We start from the raw sequence: 20,749 nt of genomic DNA on the forward strand, positions 1-20,749 counted from the left end.
GCCTGATAAAAATGCTGTAGCTGGACCTTAAATGAGCCGTCATTAACAAACAAAAAAGCAAAGCAAGAGCAGGTCAAAGTTGGTTCTACAAACTACTAAATGATGGGGTTTTTATAGCTGTCTTTCGTCTATTTACATTAAACTCTGGTTTCTTTTCTCCCCTCAGTGCAGCCAAAACACTTTGTTTATGGTGTGAACGTGATTCAACTACCAGGCGTATGTTATCATTTTGAGCTAAAAAGCATTTTGTAGCCACCTATGATTTATATTGTCAATGCAGGAACGTACTATAGATCTGCACAAGTGTGTACAGGCCAGCAACTAGCTGTGAAATGAATGTAAATTCTCTGTCTTCACAAATAATCCAGAACGCAGCACCTTCTTCTGTACTTACTTTTGTTGCTCCCGCCCCACACACATCTGGCCAATGAGCAGACTGAACATTCTCACGCAGTTTGTAATGATGCATTCTGGTTTGTTTGGCGTTCAGTTGGATTCTTTTTTTCCTATGTGAAGACAAACCTACAAGTTTTTAACTGATTTCGATCAGAGTAAAAGAACTATAGGTGTGAAAACATTTATTCACAGGACTGCTAAGGTCTCGCATGTCTTCAGTTCAAAAGAGGAGAAACGTGCTGATAAACCGTACCCACTCTGAGGCTTTTAATTCAGTCGAATTCCTACTGAAGAGATCAACACGGCGATAGTTTCAGTCAGAAATAAGCCTAGTTCACAGATTAAAAGGGTATTTATTTAAATTTTGAAAAAGTAGTTCTCTAGGGATCTGTTAACAGAACAAGTATTACTGATGTGGTTGTGACACTTTATAATTTAGCATCCTTTTTAATGAATATCTCTTCATTTTAAATTTAATATGTTCATAAACTGATTTGTTTACTTGTGCTTACAGACTGCTCCGGACTCCAATTAGACTAAAGTTCAGCCCACATCATAAGCTTGTGCGTCAGTAAATGACGCACACAGCTCAGACTGGGTGTGTCAAACACAAAAGTATTTAAAGGTGCAAGATATGACAATTTGGGAGCAGGAAAAAAAATGCAGCTTTTTCATGACAGCTGACGTGCATCAAAACGCTGGCAGTGTGGGCCTATGTGGAAAACAATGGATATGGGTGTTGTGATGAACATCAGTCATACTGTGTATTTGTGTGCTGCTCTTAATTCTTTGCCAATTTAAATAACAAGCAGAAGCATCGGGACAGGGGCTGAGATTTTAGAGTGTTGTCTGACCAGCATAGCTATTTCTTATCAAGCACTTATAATCACTCGTGTCTCTAAAGCCAGAAACATCTCATTTGGACTTCATATCAGAGAGTATATCTGCAGACTCTACGTCATGGCCTGTTTTAATTAAACAAAAAGCTCAAGTGCAGCCGGTTTCCCTTCACCTTTTGCATGCAGCTGTGAAGCTGTAAATAGGCAGGAAATGGCCACATCTGAGTGAACATCAAAATGTGTTTTAATGAAAGGATGCCATCCTCTTGATGACCACCCATTATCACGCAGTTCCCCAGATCAAATTCTGATGCCAGGGTACATATGCCTGAGCAATGTGATGAAATAAAAAGGAATATTTAAATATGCATCAATCACTGCCACCCCGTACTGCATCCAGAGAAAGCTATATTTCTCCTTTTCTTCGTCATTGTGGTCAGTTCCTTTGATATAAAGCAGCAGAGTAGTCAGACTGGGAAACCAAATGTGACATGTTTCTCAAAGTTAGTCATTTTCAAACAGTTACTCACTGCTTGCAAGCAGCAGCTGCCAACATATCTTTAAAATGCATATTGAAAAGAGGCAGGGGAAGCTGTGTACACACACCAAAAGCAACATTTTTTTGTATCACAAGAAGGCCTCTGCTTCTGATGGCCTGACCGTATAAAAGTGAAAGTTATTTAGACAGCAGTTTTCATTCATGCAGTGCTTATTAAAAAACACTGCATGACTTTTAATAAGTGCAACAGCAACAAAATGCAAACCCACTGAAAAACTACACATGTGCCGTTATGAACCGGTGAAAGTGATCAATACCATTCCTGAGAGAAGCAATAAAGGCTAGTTAAAGCTCATTAGTGTATTCCCATGAGCAATAAACACATTTGCCACAAGTGAAGGAATGTGTCATTAGTACACTGAAGAAAATAACACACACACAAAAGCAGATGCCATCTGTAACCTTTGAATTGCTGAAGGATGAAGGACACAGAATTTCTTTCTGAATGGAGAGCTTAGGAAGTTCAGCCATAGCTTTAGGGAACTTGTCATTTGTTGTCATTGATTGATTTGAGCGGAAGTGAAGCCAAACGAATCGAGTCACCACTTGTTTATTTCATACTAAAGTAACCCAAGCTGCAAAGCTCACACTGCAGCCTGCAGTATGAGATTTGAGGGATAAAAATTATATAAGTGATATATCCGAGAATGCCGTGGCACAAGAACGTCTATGTTAGCTTACTTCCACTGATCATAGCAACAAACTTAGACATATTACATTACGATCTGTGGATCAAACCATGTGACTATTGAAAGAGCTGCTGAATGTGCTGCTGCACATTAGATTTTTTGAGTTTTAACATTAAAAAACTTAAAGAGTTTAGAAATGGAGCACTGAGGCCAGGCAAGGTGACTCCAGTGCCGAATAGAAATCCACCCATACCCAAGAAACATCAGGAGACATGATTATGGTTATATGCTAAACTGGCCAGACAGTTGCAGAATACCACAAACTAAGCCACTCCTCTCCCAGAATAAAAAGAATAACAGATAAATAATAATACTAATAATAATTACGTAAAACAATTTTTAATCACTGCTTTTGAGGTTTGTTTTTTTTGGCTGATCAAACTTTTTTGTTTTGGAGAAAAAAAAGGCAAGACAGATGGGACAAGACCAGCACTGATGTGGTGACCACAGACGGTGGGATTTGCCAGTTTGTAGCAATGACAGGCTAAATTATTATTAGCAACGAGACTCTGAGATAAGAGGTTGAAACAGCTACGAGTGGGAGAAAAGGATTACGCTCAATGATGGAGCCTGGAATCTCCACAAGTGATAATTTGTTAGCTAGAAAGCGAGGGGTGACGAGTGACCTGAATTTAAGAATATAAATCTGATGAAGCTGTTCTGGGAGAAAGAACAGTCAGTTCAAAATGTATCCTGGATGTTGTGTAGGTCTGATCTGCAGCTACTGAAATAGTCAAAGTCGCTGCTGTTAATAAATCCAAGAGGTTCCCTCCCACCAGCACCAGTAATGTGTGCTTGCTCGCTTATGTCTTGATAAATTTAGATTATGCTTGTTTGTGCTTGTGATTTAGATTAGGATAAGATCAGACTGTGGTACTTTAATGAACAAAAAATAAATAAAAATCAGCAAAAAAACAAGGTAATTACAGTTTCATCTTATTCTTGCTTTTTCTTGTTTAAAAGTGCCACCAAGCAGGCTTTCATGCCCAACTGTTATACAGTATTCGATATATCCTGATGGAATATTTAATGGATATCTGGTTTGTGTAGGCAGGATGTGAGTGTTCAAACAATGCTGTGGGCATTTTTACTGAAAAACTCTGTGGGAAGTCATTTCAGTTTGAGTTCGGGAACTGGTGTTATCCATCATCATGTTTTCATTTGTAAACTAAACCACTTGATTTCTGCAATTCATCTCACGGTCATGAAGAAAAATGTTTTACTGGAAATGAAATTACAGACCATGCCAAGTCATTTGTTATCTATTGAAAATATACACCACCTGTTGAGTAAATTGCCTTACTTAATTGTAAGCCCATTTTACATTTAATAAACGAAATTGTTTAATTTTTAATAGAGTTTAATTATTTTTTCTCTGGTAATGAACACTGTGGTGGATAAACATTTGGAGAAAGTTTTTTTTGCTTGGACTTGTTCTCTGCTTAACCCGCAGTTAAGCAAGAATAATCTAATGTCCAAGAGAAAATGATATACTCGAGATTAAGATGACCTCACTGTGGCTTCTCTTCTGTTACTCTACCTTTCTGACAGGCTTTCACAAGAGTTCTTAGTGAAGATGGATGTTTTGTGTGAGCATGTGAAAAACAATATATATATCTCACAGTGACTATTACCTCATTTGACCTTCTCATTCTCATCCAGAAAAGGTCAAGGTTCAGTTTGATACTGTCACCATATTAGGAAAGATAATAGCTTGAACCTGGGAGGTCCTTGGGATGGGCACCATGCAACTTACACCATGTTAGAAGCAGGTTGCTATGAGGGATGGTGTATTGGTTCAAAATATATTAATATAACTTTTTTTTTTTCCTAAAGCATCATTAGGGGAAAAAATGGTTTAAGACTGACACAAATGTCCTATAGACCCTCCCCCAGAGCAAAACTGCAAAATAATGACTTACACCTCATGCCCTGCTTTAGACACACCTCTGAATGCTGCAAGTATAAGGTTTTGAAAGCAATTACAGTAACAATCACTAGTTTTGTCGACACCCTGGCACCCACAACAGGTACCTCTCAGACTCCTAGCAGATGAATATGGAAGTCCTAGGTGAAGTCCTTCTAGAGTTACCACGTTCACAAGATTTTCAGAAAACGTGACCTCTGACCTTCTGATTACTGGGATTCAAACTAAAGATATTTTAGTAGATGCAGTAATGATACGAATTTTCTAAATCCTATGTTGCCTCATTCTCGAGTTACAAACTTTGGTGTCTATGCCGCCCGCCCTTCAGGGTGACAACAATAACCCATCTGCCTTTTATGGCTGAGGGTTAAAAACATTTCCTTTCTCTCCACATGGGATCACTGTCTTTGCCGTGTTGCCAACTCTTCACAGTCTGTTCTGTGTGTGTGCAGATATGGAAGCTTCACTATAAACTACCCATAATGTCCTTTTCATTCCTGCTGTGCTATTGATTCAAGATTTTGAACAAATATTCAATAGTCAAATATAAGCAGGGTAGAAAGGTGGGTTTGTAAAATAAGGCTACGTCTACACTAATCCGGATAAATTTAAAGACGGCGTTTTCTTCTAAAAACGCTCTGCATCCACACTATCGTTTTCATCCACACGGAAAACGCCACGTTCCTGTACTGCGAATGCATGAAACGTAAGACGATTCGACCTGTATCATTTCCGTCTGCCGTTTATTTACTTTCCGGCTCTTGAAACGTTGCGGCAAAATGTTGAGGAAAAGTGCCGAGTTTTATCTGGAGCATGTACAAACTGATATTAATCTTTAATACGGCTGTCAAAATTGAGAGCAAACAAAAAAAAACTGCTGTACAATAACATCCGCCATCTTAGTTGAATTGGTCACATGACTGCATCACTATGACTAAAATGCATCATCGTTTTCGAAAGCCTCCATTTTTGCAGTCCACACTGCGACGCGAAAACGGCATTTTCAAATGTATCCACTTTGGAGAGCATTTTCAAAAAACTCAGTTTTCCTTGACCAAAAACGCCGCCTCAGTGTGGACCGAAGGCCAAAACGGAGAGAAAAAGATGTGTTTTCATATGAAAACGCATTTACTCTAGCAGTAACTAAAGTAACATAACTTTGTAACTCTTCAGGAGTCTGCACAACATAATAAAATTGAAACTGAAAAATATTTTCTACCAGAAATGTTGTAATTTGGGTTTGGCCTGTTAACCAGATGCTCAAGGCTTTCCTTTAATACCACATAACTGCTCTTCCTGTCATATAAAGTGCAACTAACAAGTGTTCCAGTGAGGTCATTTGTTTACACTGAAGTCATACATCGCCAGCTGCGAGTGTCTAATTCCATGTAGCCTTGCTGTACTTGGCTTGAAAGACTTTTCTGACATTTCTTTTAACAAAGTTTTTTATGTGGCAAAAAAAATTAAGGGGAAAAAAAAAATGTATAAAACTCTATCAAACAAGGTCAGGAGAGGTTCATTGTCTTGACTGTATTCAATTACTTTGGGGTGCCTCTGCATACAAGTGTCAAGGCCCATTTGGAGGTAGAAAAAATACCCCAAAAGGCAAAATGTGGATGCTGGTTAATGAACAAGATAGCAGAAAGAGCAAATGTACTTTTTTGTTCATGGTTCTACCATAGTGGATAAATTACACAGAACACTGTCTATTTTGCATGCAGGGTCCCCCTTGGGATGCTTACAGCACCAGACGTATCTATGATTTACAGACAACGACAGCAGCAGCAAGCATTATCAGAATGGGGAGAAATTAATAAAAAACAAACATGGGAAAACAATAAGATAAGAGGAAAGTTTGCAAGTGTCATTGTTTTCCCGAGTAGTAATGGCAAATGCTATCAGTCAATCAAAACATATTCTATGGGTTCAACAGGGTCCTACTAAAGTGGGTGGTGAACTGGAACCATTCAATTTCAGACTCTCTTAATGCCCTTTCTTTTGCTTGTAGCAATACAGTGACAGTGTGTGCAGCAAGGAATTACTTTATCAAACAGCAAATGCTGCTTTAGTGTGTGGTTTAACAATATGTGCAAGTCAACCCACAATGCAGGCAAACCAAATACTTGGTTAAATGCAGATTAAAGGTCAATCGCAATGTTTTTGTTTGTTTTTTTTCCCCCAATTATGTCATTATTAAAAGGTAAATTCACAAAATCCACGATGCGGTACAGAAGTTGATTTTAGCAATTGGCTGACAGAAAGATTTATATGGGCAGAAATCTGTGCCATCAGAAACTGAATTTGAATAAGTTAAATTTGAATTTGAATTACTCGGATTGAATCTGAATTGTAACTTGAATGAAAGCTTTTGAAAACTGAATTTGAATTAGTTTAATTTGAAATTGAATTTATGGTTTGAAAATGAATTGATTTGCTTTGAAACTGCATTTTATCCTTTAAAAATTCAGCTCTCGAATAATTTCAGATTCACTTCTCACCATTCAGTTTCAGTTGTACAATTCAATTTCAGTTCCAAAATTCAGTTTTTCGGGACTTACATCCGGTTCCGGTTCAAGCGCAGATTAATAGAACTACAGACTGATAGCGTTACTGACGGAATCTACAGCGTCTTGAGCTGAATTAAGACTTCAGAAGTCATTCGTCATGTCGAATGACCAGCGGATAAACTCTCAGGTTGGTAATAAATGTATTACATGTATAAGAACAAGCGTCATGTTAACAAATGATAGCCGTACAGTAACCTTTATGCTTATTGTAGCTGTTAGCTAAAAACGCTAATTTAGCGTAGTTTGCCCTGATTTCAGCTTTGACAAACAAATATGATCGACTGTTTCTAGTAGAATTCCAAAGTTGTCATCTTGTACCCTGTCAGAGCCCTGTATGCTTGCAGAGACCCCTACAGTAGGGAAACATGCAAAACGCTGTCCAAACCTTTGTATTTGAGCTTTATTTATGTCTTACACAGCATCCCAACTCTTTAGCGAACTTAATAACTTTAGCTAAAGTGAATAGTTAGTCTTATTCATTAGTGCAGCTTTACTGGATCACCTCTGTTTGAAGTAATATAATATGATATACAACTATCACTGTGTTTAACTATCATAATAATTCTTAGGGTACTGAGTGCATGCTTAATTAGATTTTTTTTTTTAAACATACTGCTCCATTGCTATGTTTGACAGGCTGAAGTTGTCGGGTCACCTCCTAAATCGACCATCTTTTACAGGTGTTTTGTGCCAGAAATGGAGTGTCCACTGAAGACTGAAGATACTGAATCTCTACGCCGTGCCATTGATCCCTCCTGTGCCTTCATCTAGACAAGAGACATTAACTTAACCACTCTCACATGCTCTGTACCTACATCACCTTCCCTGACAGTCGTAGCTTGGCTCATCTGAGGGTGAAATTATAATAATGTGTTATTTTGCAAAGTGCTCTCTAGGGTTCCTAAATAAAATATGGCATTGAGGTCATTTCTTTTGAATTAATCCCTTCTTCTGAAATATAAGAACCTCTCCTGGTTTTAATGGCACTTTCTGTTCCTTACTTCCTGTTCCACTCCCAACCCCAAATAGATGCTGACAAGCTGACACAGTAACATGGAAGAGGGAAAGAAGCTGGAAAGGACTACTACAAATAAACCCAATGCCTAACAATGAAAAATGTCAAATAAGAAAAATAATAATAAAGATAAAAGATGAAGTAACAAGTTTTTAGTTTTTTTGTTTATTCCAAATGATCATCCAGATGTCTGTGACATGTGATGACAAACACCATAATGGAAGGCCTTTGTCATCACATGCTTAAACTCATATATTTTTGCATATGCTGAACAGGCAGTCAGACATGCTGTAACTGTGGGGTAGAAAACTGCATGAACACCATACGGCAGGGGTCTCAAACTCCAGTCCTCGAGGGCATGGAAAAGTTGCATGACACCGGCCTTCGAGGAATGGAGTTTGAGACCCCTGTCATATTCCATATGACAGGTTTTGGTTGAACTTCATGAAGACTCTGAAGTTTCTCTTCTCTTCTGGCAGGACAGGAATGTCGCCTTGTCCTGTGAGCCACCGTAAGGATGTACTTAGAGTAGAACTGGAGTGTCACCGGCCTCAGGCTCTTCACCTTTTCAAAGACAAAGCAGTCATTTAGATTAGATATTGTTTACCTGTAAATGCACAAAGAGAATTTAGAAATGTAATTATTGTCAAGAGTGAACAAGCACTGATAGTGTAATCTACAGCTGTGGCCAAACGTTTAGAGAATGAGAAGTGTTGTTTATTTACAAAGTTTGCTGTTTCAGTGATAGTTGTATATCATATTATATTACTTCAAAGAGGTGATCCAGTAACGCTCCACTAATGAATTAGACTAACTATTCACTTTAGCTAAAGTTATTAAGTTCGCTAAAGAGTTGGGATGCTGTGTAAGACATAAATAAAGCTAAAATACAAAGGTTTGGACAGCGTTTTGCATGTTTCCTTACTCTAGGGGTGTCTGCAAGCATACAGGGCTCTGACAGGTACAAGATGACAACTTTGGAATTCTACTAGAAACAGTCGATCATATTTGTTTGTCAAAGCTGAATCCAGGGCAAACTACGCTAAATTAGCGTTTTTAGCTAGCAGCTACAATAAGCATAAAGGTTACTGTACGGCCATCATTTGTTAACATGACGCTTGTTCTTATACATGTAATACATTTATTACCAACCTGAGAGTTTATCCGCTGGTCATTCGACATGACGAATGACTTCTGAAGTCTTAATTCAGCTCAAGACGCTGTAGATTCCGTCAGTAACGCTATCAGTCTGTAGTTCTATTAATCTGCGCTTGAACCGGAACCGGATGTAAGTCCCAAAAAACTGAATTTTGGAACTGAAATTGAATTGTACAACTGAAACTGAATGGTGAGAAGTGAATCTGAAATTATTCGAGAGCTGAATTTTTAAAGGATAAAATGCAGTTTCAAAGCAAATCAATTCATTTTCAAACCATAAATTCAATTTCAAATTAAACTAATTCAAATTCAGTTTTCAAAAGCTTTCATTCAAGTTACAATTCAGATTCAATCCGAGTAATTCAAATTCAAATTTAACTTATTCAAATTCAGTTTCTGATGGCACAAATTTCTGCCCATAGATTTAGCATCCATGTTCGATGGATTTACCAACATGTCACTCAGAATATCCTGGCGCCCACTGCAATTGTTTGCCACCTCCAACCTCCCCCGAGACCCTGAGGGGGATCCTAATCTGGGGCACTCGTGTCTTCTGTCCATATAAAAGAGGACGTTGGTCCATGACGAAATAGACAGGTCTGCTGCGAAACTCATCCGAATCAGGGAGTATTTTCGGGTTACACTACAAATGTGACCTCACCATTTTTGATTCGCCCACATGACCCAACGTCTTGGCCAATGGCTTGGCAGCTTTTTGTCTCATCTTGGTGGTAGGAAGATACATTATTTCAATTCCGATTGATTCATCTTTTGTTAACAGCTGAGGCGGTGGTCATCTCTTTGGAACTGCGATCAGGTAAATTTATTATTCTATTTAAAGATGATGTCCCATGTGTTTTGATTAAATTTGTGTGGCCAAAGGTTAAGATTTCCTAAGAGTAAACGTCTTATTTAGGATGGCTTTTCTGGAGAAACACAATAAGATCAAACTCTGAATTGCTTTAAATTGATGAATTGAGATGTTTTATCATGTTAATTTATCCTATACTTAGCAGAAATTTGGGGTCATGATTAAGGCTAAACTCAACTCTTAGATGGCAGCTTTTCATGTTGAATGCTTAAATGTGACTTCTTGGTGCAGAATGTCGTTCAAGGTGACTGTGCCAATCTTGCACTGTTGGTTACAAATATAATTTCATTTCATGGTGAACCGGAAAACCTGAATACTACAATTTTTACATTAGCAGGCAGACATGGTTTTACTGGTAGCAGTGTCTACTTAATCAACCATGACCCCACGAGAGAGGTATGCTCTCCAATAACGATTACTGACACCGTGTACAAAAATAAATAATTTCTTTATATATTCTTGGAAAAACTGACAGCTAATCACAACGATAACACATGTTAACCATCCAAGCTAATCCTAAGAGGCAGAGGAACAATGCAAGCGGCCGCTGGCCTGTGAGTCTAATTTAGGCTGAGATCTTAACCAGGCCGACTGATTGGAGATGACAGGCTACAGCCAGCTTTTGGGGGCAAATGGGAGGGACTGGCTGGATGGTTGCTTACAGACAGAGGTGCAGCAACAAAACGCTCCTCGGCACATGTAAATGCAAATATATTATTCTCTTTCTGCTCTAATATAACTCAATACCCTAAATGCATCAAGGCTGTTGTTGTCTGAGAGACCATTTTGATTTTTTAGAAAGGGCTCTGCTGTGGGGCGAAGGTGCTAATAGGCCACAGAAGCTAGCAGATGATAATTAATCCAAACAAAATGATGACAATTGTTCTTTGAGGTTATTCTTGGAAAATGCACAAAATTGTCCCACTGACATATACATATATATATATATATATATATATTTTTAACACATCACACTCTGTATGTTTGAACTACAGGAGGCAAAAACACCAAGTGATTTCTAAAATACTAAGGGTCGCTTTTCAAAGAGCCTTTTAGTACAGTTACTGACAAAACTGCTTGGGTGAATGTGATTATAAGATTACTGCATGTGATTTATAGAGAGCATTTTTATGAAACTGGATAATCAGAAACTTCTGCTTTTGTTTTAGTAAATGCTTATAAAAAAGGCATCACATTTATTTTAATACAAAAAAAAGTGCATCTCACCAATTTGGTTAAACATTTTACTGTAACTTTTCCTTTTATAGTCCCGAGTTATTTTTGTTCCCAGTTCTGTCTGTCCTTGTAAACACAATAAACAGACATCAACAAAGATAAGATGGCATTCAACACACACTCGTTTATCACCAAAGACAACTATTATTTAGAAATCAAAAATGATTTGTGTTGGATGTTCGACACTGGAAAATAAAGATACAAATTTAATTTAAAGTAACTGCAAATATCAAGGAATTGAGCAGCATATTGATTTATAGGACTATTTATGGTTGTATAATGCCATCAATGGCCTTTACCAAATAATTTTTTAACTTTTTTATATAGGTTACAGTTCAGTCTCTGTTTTCGGCTGAACATGCTCCATGATTGTTAAAACAGGACAGAAATGTTGCTTATCTGTCATGTTGTTTATAAAATCTTGAACAATTTCTTCCATGGCATTCTCTCCGCATTCCTTCATTTACTTTCAAAAAGCTTCCGCTTTAAAAATCTGCAGCATTCAAGCTTGTATTTTGTTAATTACAGTAGTTGTGGATTAATAACTCAGTGTCATCTGAAAACTGGCTTTTAGCTGTGCATTTACTTTGAAGTTAAACAATAAAAAGAGCAATAAACTGAACAAAACACAAAAACAGAACAATATGTTAAAGGTTTATGCCCATTTAAGATCTCACAACTCACAATTTGCTTTGTGGTCTTTCATTTGACAGGTTATCATTTTTGATTTGGACGTCATTTGTCTTTCCACTAAACTATGATTCATATTATGAAAGCAGCTCCAAGAGCCTGCCTGTTAGCGTCACTGAAAATGGTGTGCTTGCTTTAAGTGGATGATGGGGTGATTGTTGCTTTGTGTTAAATCTAATTTTATTTGTAAAGCATCATTTCATAAACGGGCAGTTCAAGGTGTGTTCTTGTCGTCCTTAAAAGTAAACACAAGGTCTTTAGTTTGCTTTTTAAAAAGACTGTCATTGGTGCACTGATGATAAATGCTATCTCACCTCACTTTGAAAAACCCTAGAACATGTTGAACTACCAGGTGACCCAAGCAGTCTAATAGGTGTGTCTACTGAAAGCATGTTTGGTACGTATAAAAAAAAAAAAAAAAAAAAAAAAAAAAAAAAGCACTTGTTATGTTTGAGATGTTTGTTTGTCGGCAGGTGACAGCCTTTTGATAATTTTCTTTACAGTGGAGAAAGTAATTATTTGATCCCCTGCTGAATTTCTAAGTTTGCTCGCTCATGCCCGAGTATGCTTCAGCGGGAAATCTATGACTAACCTGACATGCATCTCCAGAGAAATGTGACTGCACGTCAGGTGAATTGTGGTTGTCCTGTTTCGCCTGATTCCTCCTGTGCATTTTTTACTACTTTTTCAACTGAGTTTTTGAATTTATGAGGGAGACAGTTGCAAACGTTGCCTTAATATAATGAATAACAATCATAGCATCAATTCAAAGATTCATAAATGTCGGCAAGCTCTTGGAGAGAGATTGGTGAAACAGTCAGAGAGGATGTGAGGGACTGTATAAAGAAGTGGAAAAACTAGAAAGAAAAATATGTTTTCACCCAAAGAAAATTGACTACAACAAAGAAACCGCATATAAACCAGAGACATGAACGCACAGTAATTAACATGTAATGCACCACCACCAGCATAAATGCTACTTGTGTAAGTTATTCTGCAAAGATTGTACTAAAATCAGGCCCTAGATGAAAAAACAAAACAAAGAGTCTCTAATTTTTATGGTTGGTAGACAGAATATTCACCAAAAATTCAGCAAACACACATTTAAAGAAAAAAATTATAAATTGATGTACATGTTACTAAGTGAAATAAGTATTTGATCCCAACCAGAATTTTGGCTCTAACAGACTACAATTAAATCAATCAGTAAATTACAGAAACTTCTCTCATCTCATTATATATATGAAGCACAGCTGTCTACACAATCAGTTTCTTCCACTCCACTCTCTTCTCCGCCATGGGCAAGACCAAAGAGCTGTCAAAGGATGTCAAGGAGAAGATAGGAAAGGGCAACAAAACCATCACCAAGAAGCTTGGTGAGAAGGCGAAACTATTGGCACGATTATTCAAAAACTGCAGAAATATAAAACGACAATCATCTTGGTGAGAATGAGAAATCACAAGGAAGTTGATGGCCCTAAACCACACTTGAAGCAACTGTTAATGATCTGAATGCACTTGGAACACAGTCACCATGGATTATGGATCATGGATTAAAATCCTTCAATGCCTGTGAGGTCTCCCTGCACGTGTACATCTTAATGACTCAGAGAAGGCATGCGACAAAGTGCTGTAGTCAGTCACCAAAATCAAGCTGATTGTATTTCTTTTCCTCCAAACATGGCAGGTCGAGTTGATGCCAGAGTATCATCCAAAAAACACCATCCACACAGTCAGGCAGGGAGATGGAACCATTAAGCTTTTTAGCTGTTTTTCTGGTAAGGGTACAGGACAACTTTTGTGCATTGAGGGGTCAATAGGTGGAACCATGTATCTTGGATAAAAACTAAAGAATGCTCATTTACAAAGAAATGCACAAAGCTACAAACTGTGGGCACTGTGGAGCAAAATAAACAAAAAACGCTATAAAACGTATACCCTTCTTACCTTTAGTTCTAAATATATTATGCAAAACATGCCTAAAAGACAACCTCAACTGGCTTTCTTTAACAGACATTATGCTGAGTAAAGCTAGCTATCCATGTAGCATAACAGTCTGTTAAAACTGTGCAGAACCTGTGATAACATTTAACAATAACAAGAGACAGAAGTTGAAGAAAAGAGAGCAGAGATGGACCAGAATAAGCTAAATAAAGTGACCAAGTGAGAGCTGTGTAGAGGGATTTTACATGCATGAAAGTATGAAAGAAAATGAAAGACGTAGGCCATAAACTCATGAGGAAACCATTTACTGAGCCTGGGCAAAGGTCTGTTTTCCCAGAGGCCTCTATAAGAGTATGGACGTTTCCCCATCATAGCCAATCCAATAAATGCGGGCTTAAGGCACTTCCATACTGGCTTCTCTTTTCAGACCCGAAAGCTAAAACTAGCTGTCAAACTGTCTGTAAGTGTTTTGGCAGCTCTGTGCAGGCCAGTCTTCATAGTGACTAATCAAATGAGTCATAAATTGATTTTGTTTGAAAATAATGTCAACGTCTAAATAAAAAGCATAATAGGCACACTGTTCCATAGGCCCATGGTAAATATTAAGAGTAGACAATTTGCAGTTTTGGATGTGTGGTCTTATTTTATTTTTTTCCAAGGACAGCAAATTTATTTGTATCATACATACTCCTGACAGAAGAATGAGGTATTATAAACTCACTCTAAGAGCCCACTTATCCAAAAACAATATTAATACTATGATAACACGAAACATCAGAATGCAATGACAAAAATCTATTCGAACCTACACATCACTTTGGTTTTCTTTCACATATCTTGATTACAACTGTTCCTACACTAGCTGCCTCTGAGCTGTAAGGCTAAGAGCAGGATTTCACCTCCCCCCCAAACTGAAAAGTGAAACCTGTGCCATCATAGCTCAGGGAAAAGTGATATTGTTTTAAAATAAAAATGCACATATTTGCAGATGTTCTGCAGAAACATATTCCTAGCATTGCAGAGTGTATATCACTTGCTTACAGAAGAGTTCAAGCTGTCTCTTCTGTACACTTAGGGAATCATGACTTGAATTCAGTAATGCCAATGACATAGCATCTGTTTCAGGAAGTCAAGGAAATTGTCAGGAACCCTTTCCTTCCTGACATCTAAGCAATCTTTGCGAGGGAGGGGTTATAACACCAAACAACAGTAGGATGGTCCCTTAATGCTCAAAAGCATTAACTGGATTGAGTTGATTAATGTATAGAAAAACATTCAAGGTGTTTACAGTGGATTTTTGTGACTATTTTATGAAGGAAGTCTACTGGCCTCATAAAATTATTAACTCTTTTTTTAATGCTAGCTAAGATACAGTAAGATACAGCAGTTACACTTACTCCCTGAACATTAGTCTTCATCCATCCTATGTACTGATTCTTGAATCAGAGTCTCACACTACAGACCCCAGTCACATATTTTTACACTTCAAATTTGTTTAGTAAGTTAATAAATTTGGTCTCGTCACTCTCTAGTTTCTGTTTTGTCATTGTCTCTCTTTGGCCTCTTCCACTGGTACCTACTCAGGTCGGCACAGCTCAGTTTTTAGGGTTTTCTATTAGGTAGTAGTACCTGGTGCCAGATACTTTTGGCCGGGACTGCAAGTGAATCTGAGGCAATCTGAAAATGTGGCATCAACAGAATGCATGCTACCGATTGGCTAGTCAGTGTGTCACTCAATGCCATGAGGGCGTCTCCTTCATGAAAATCCAAACCGCTAGTTTTTAAACTCGGCAATAAGGGAAATGGCTACACAAAAAACAGTGTGTCAAAAAGCCATACACAGAGCAGCAGGTAAACTACTGGCTTAAGTTTGGGAAAAGCTCATGGTTTAGGTTAAAACTAGAATTAACCTTATAATAAACCGTAAAAAGGAGTCTTTAGGTTTGACAGAAATAAATACAGAAAATTGGCATGATAAGATCTTCCCCCCCCCATTTTCACCCATCCTAAGTTTACATTATGCTTGATTCTGTTCAGATCGCCTGTTTTTTGTGTTTATGTTGTTCCTAACATGTGTGCAGCCTCCCACTGGACAAACTACGCCATGTCAAAAACCCAACATGAGTGTTGGGTGTTTCTCTCATCTCTTCTTTTCTTTCTTTCATTTTCATTTATCATTATCGTTTAATAAATGCTGATACTGATAGATTGTCAAATAGGTAATAGCAGCCAATAGCACTGACCTGCCAGTAAATCAGTCAGGCTGTACATTATTTCATGCTTTTTTATGAGACTGCGCTGAATGAACAGTTTCCCATAGCTGCCAAATACTCTGTTTGTTTTGATAATGCAGTGCTTCCCCTACAGCTTACCGCTTTGGGGGAGGGATGTTACTGCGCTATTATTTTGTTGAGTTTCATTTCAACAGCAGCTAGCCTTTTTCCTCAAGTGTTACTCCATCTCTGCAGCAGAAATGCCACGAGGGTTAAAGCCTGTGTTCATCTGTGTTTGCTGCGTGGCTGTGCTGTAAATGAGCAGCAGAGCTGTTTTTGCTCTAGCCAGGACTAGCTTCCCTGTCATCGGATGTACAGATGTTTGAGGTTGTTCACCACCAGTCCATCTTTTAGATTTTAGACTAATTAACTCTTGCTGGAAAACTTGAAACTGGGTGGTTATTAACTCAATTAATAATGCCTTCCCTTCTGCAACTGCACCACATGCTCTGTTCCACCACTTCACACATATGCACACAATGACAGCCATGAGTAGAAGTCAGGTGACAGAAAGAAATAACATTTAGTAGAGATGCTCAAAGAAGTTAAAAAAAATTATTTAGTGCTTACTGAGAGGCTGTTTTAGTCAAAATTTAAATTGACAGGTAAGCCAATTACCAAGAACATCCCTCAAACAAACTGTGCTATAGCAGTTTAGACAGAAGAAGACAACAGGCACTGAGGATGCAGAGGAAGCAGGAGAAACTGACGCACGTTTTAAAAACAGCAACACTGATATGTGAACAGTTTACTCTGGGGTCCGATTCACATGTGGACAATTATGTGACACATGATGCTTGTTAACACCTTTGCTGCCACACACGCTGCTGTCTGACACCTCTCGACAAAGGCACCGTGATCATTAGACCCGGAGCAAGAGGAACACATTTGTGAGCATTTTTCTTTTTTGTACCTTTATTTACACGTCAGTACGGTACGTTTTTTTGTTCACAGCTCTCTAGGTGTTGCCAACTGGTTAGGAAAAAAACCAAAAACCAAAACAGCATCACTACGAGGTGCAAAAAGCACAAAGCCCAACGCACCATGTTGGCAGTTTTGTCTGACTCATTTGTCCTAACACCACAAAATATCACTCTGTAGTTGACCCTGTTTCTCATAGCAACATGTGAAACAGTCATGATAAAGTAGTCTAAGTGTTTGCGCTCATGGATATGAATCCTCCCAGTAGTCAGCACACCTGTTAAGCAAATTGATTTTTATTGCTACATTTTATTATCGTCAGCAGGGACACGTCACTCTGGCAAACAGCAAAACAGAGCTTTAAAAGAATTTGCAACTTCTATTTTTTTTTAAAAGAAAATCCAAAAACATTAAGTCATTTTTAATGATAAATACCACATTTCAAATTACTGTACCAGCCACATGCATTTAGAGGCACATGCTACTAGCAGGTAGCCCCTTGGGTAGCTCTCTGGCTGTGAAACCCCAGGCAAGACCCACGTTAGTAGTTACTTGAGTCAGGCAAGGGCAAAGCAAGAAATGCAGACGGACCAGGACACCCTACTGATAAACACGTGTTTGCTGAAGGTTCCTCTGACTGCACGAAAGCAGGGTAACCCAAAATCCTGCAATGGGACCGTACTGCAGGAAAACTAACAGACAAGCCTACAAGGTTCTGAGCAGGTGTTCACGTAACTGCCCATTTATAATGCACCAAAAACTGCACCTGCATTTTACATTGGGTGGGTCTCAAGAAGCCTTCAAAGAGGTATAATAGTAATGACTAGTACTCTGTGACGTCGCTTAGGATAGATGCGGCATCTCACTACCAAGCAGTCACAACCCAGGGGGCAAATGCAGGGGAACCTTTCTCAGACAAGGTCCCTGTTAGGACATGAGGCAAGGCTGTAGGTTCGCAGGAAAACTAACCATAGCAGTGCAATAGCTGGGCCTGGATCTTACCACTTATTTCACAACTTTGCGAGGGTAATTCACTCCACACACGTTTCTCTTATCGGCAAATACTCATTTTATTTTTTACATACTAGAAGCACATGAATAAGTACATATGTGTGTTCAGGGGCACACTATTACGGTGGGAAAGGAAGACAAAAAAAAAAAGGAAAAACAACTGGGAAATATTCATGACCTAATAGACAAATTCTAGTTTGTGAGATTATAAACTTATCAGAACATGGAAGATTTTTTTTTTTTTTACTGAAACGTCCTGTACAAGAAGTGATCTCATCTACTTTGATTTTTATTTCAAGATGTGTGACTGGAGGTTTTAAAGAACGTAAAGCAAATCACAACATCCACCATGCAGGGAAGGGAATCACAAACACCGTGAATGTGATCAAAAATATCTGATAAATTCAGAATGAAATTTAACACACAACTCAAACTAAAACTACTGAAACATTTAAAAGTTATGTTTACGAGGAAGTGCCAACAAACGGACTTACATTCCTCAACAAAAAACACGAAAACGCTACATATCTACTACACATTATACAACATCTCAAAACCAAACCATATTTGCAAATATATAGTCCTTTCTACCTAAGCAAGAATGACATGTACACCTTTAAAATGAAAGAAATAACCTGCACAAAGACAAGAAATGTACAATTTACACATAAAGGCAGGTAGGGGGTTTACTTTTATCGAGGAATGAATGTAAACTGTAAGAGAAAACAGATTTTAAAAAGTGCTTTGCTGAGTTTACAAGTAAAACTTTAGCGGCCAACAGTCAGTCAACACACATGCTTGTATATAACACGGAGAATGTAATTACCAAACTGAAAACAGCAGAGGTGGGTTGTTTTACTCACGGCATTCAGATGAAGGTCATTCTCTTTGTGCGGGAGAATTACTTGAAGTCCATATTGGTTCTATTTCCTGTTGGAGCTGCCTGGCTCGTCTCGGCCTTCACTCTGTGTCGTTAACGTGGTTAGCTAGCTGACAGCATTAGCAGCACACTTGATAGTGTGAGTGTTATGCGGAAGTTGTTGTCTTTAGTTCACTTTGTCGGGGTTTCCTACAGCTTCACGTACATTTAGAAGTTTATTATTAAAGGACTGAATATTAAAACCTGGCTGTCTCCATGCAAACCTTTTTGAACACCTTCCTTGGTCTTGCACAGCTGGTGCAGTTCCAGCACAACCTCAGCACACCTGTGGGCAACTCTTTTCCCCAAAGGCCATGCTGGCTAATAAACATTAAGAGAAAGATCCCATTATTTCAACTTTTTTCTTATGAAGCTGATATATAATCTCTAGATTTGGTGTAGTTATCCTTTCCCTTTCTAAAAGTGCAAATTATTACTTGTTAATTGGTGCTCAAAGGTTCCCAAGGTGCTTGGCAGGTAGTTTCTTCCATGTATCTTGCAGAACCTGCCACCTTTTCCCCCTCAGGTTCTTGTGCCTCCACTTCTATTACACCTCATTAATCTTGTGCTGTGCTGAACTCGTGTTTTTTTTTTCTGAATATATATTAATCTAAATTTAGACCACTTTTAGCCACAGCAGTTTAATTCATTACATATCACAGGAGAATCTGTAGATGTGCCACACTTACACCTGCATTCCATAGTTTTGCAAAAAATAATGATAAATCGCACTTCTCTGTAGCACAAGTAGGCACAAATATTGGTAGGCTACAACAAAGCAATCTTTATTTCCAAAGACATATAACAAAAAACAAAAGTAACTGACTGGTGTAAGTGTGTTGCACCAAAACAAATTTTGCATTAAATTAATATTTTAATTGATTAACCTTAAAGAGTACTTGTATTTATTAAAATATGAACTTTACACGTTTTCAGTGTACCAGATGGTCATCAGTGCTATTTTTTGGATATAATGAAATATCCATTGTTAACTGATGATCTGACTTGGGGTGGCCTGAAGCTTATCCCAGCTGACACTGTGCAAGGAAAGGCAGGGTGCACCCACATCTCCAGTCAGTCATCGGGCTAACACACTCTCACACACTCCCATGAGCATGTTTTTGGACTGTTAGGGACTTATCTTTATTGGATTCCTGTTAAATAACTAAATTCCATTTAAAATGTTTTTGCTTACATATGAGGTCTAAAATGATCGGGTAACTCTGAACCATGTTTATATCAATCTAATAAATCAAAAATTCCTTTCTCATGTCTGTGCCTACCAAGCATCCCTCAGCCCTTTGTTTAAAAGCAGTAAAGTTTGGAGATGAGTGTTTATCGTGGGAAACACAACACATCTGATTGTTTCAGTAGGTTCTAAGCTAGAAATATTTTGGTTCATGCATGTGATCACTTCAAGGTCCACAGTCTTACTGCTTCTTCTTGTAATCAACTAAACTTTTACCTTTGAACCAAATAAAGCTCAATTTAAGCCTAGGTGGCTAGTCTGACCCCCAGATGCGGACCTGTTCATTGCACTGACATCAGGGCTTCCTGGTGACCATACAAACCACTCTTTGTGGCTGACTGTATGTGTGGGGTTACTTTCATGCTGCAGAATGAATTTTGAACCAATCTTATGCCTCCCTGATGATGCAGAGTGATAGACAGGAATCTGCATTTAAAGTTGTCCACAGCAGATATATTTAAGTTGACCTCTAAAATGTAACTTAC

At 38.2% G+C, this 20,749-nt stretch overlaps 1 protein-coding gene and 1 long non-coding RNA gene across 7 annotated transcripts in view; one reads left to right on the forward strand and one right to left on the reverse strand.

The window, feature by feature from the left end:
• The window catches only part of LOC102081885 (uncharacterized), an 84,705-nt gene extending 65,163 nt beyond the window's left edge, over window positions 1–19,542 (reverse strand). The window contains exon 1 of the long non-coding RNA XR_265978.2: window positions 18,960–19,542. This is a non-coding gene — a long non-coding RNA (uncharacterized LOC102081885). The remainder of the gene's footprint in view (window positions 1–18,959) is intronic.
• Window positions 1–20,749, forward strand: part of pcbp3 (poly(rC) binding protein 3) — an 87,856-nt gene that overhangs the window by 40,859 nt on the left and 26,248 nt on the right. The window lies entirely within an intron of this gene.

Source organism: Oreochromis niloticus, linkage group LG16, assembly GCF_001858045.2.
Source record: "Oreochromis niloticus isolate F11D_XX linkage group LG16, O_niloticus_UMD_NMBU, whole genome shotgun sequence".
NCBI classification, from domain to species: domain Eukaryota; kingdom Metazoa; phylum Chordata; class Actinopteri; order Cichliformes; family Cichlidae; genus Oreochromis; species Oreochromis niloticus.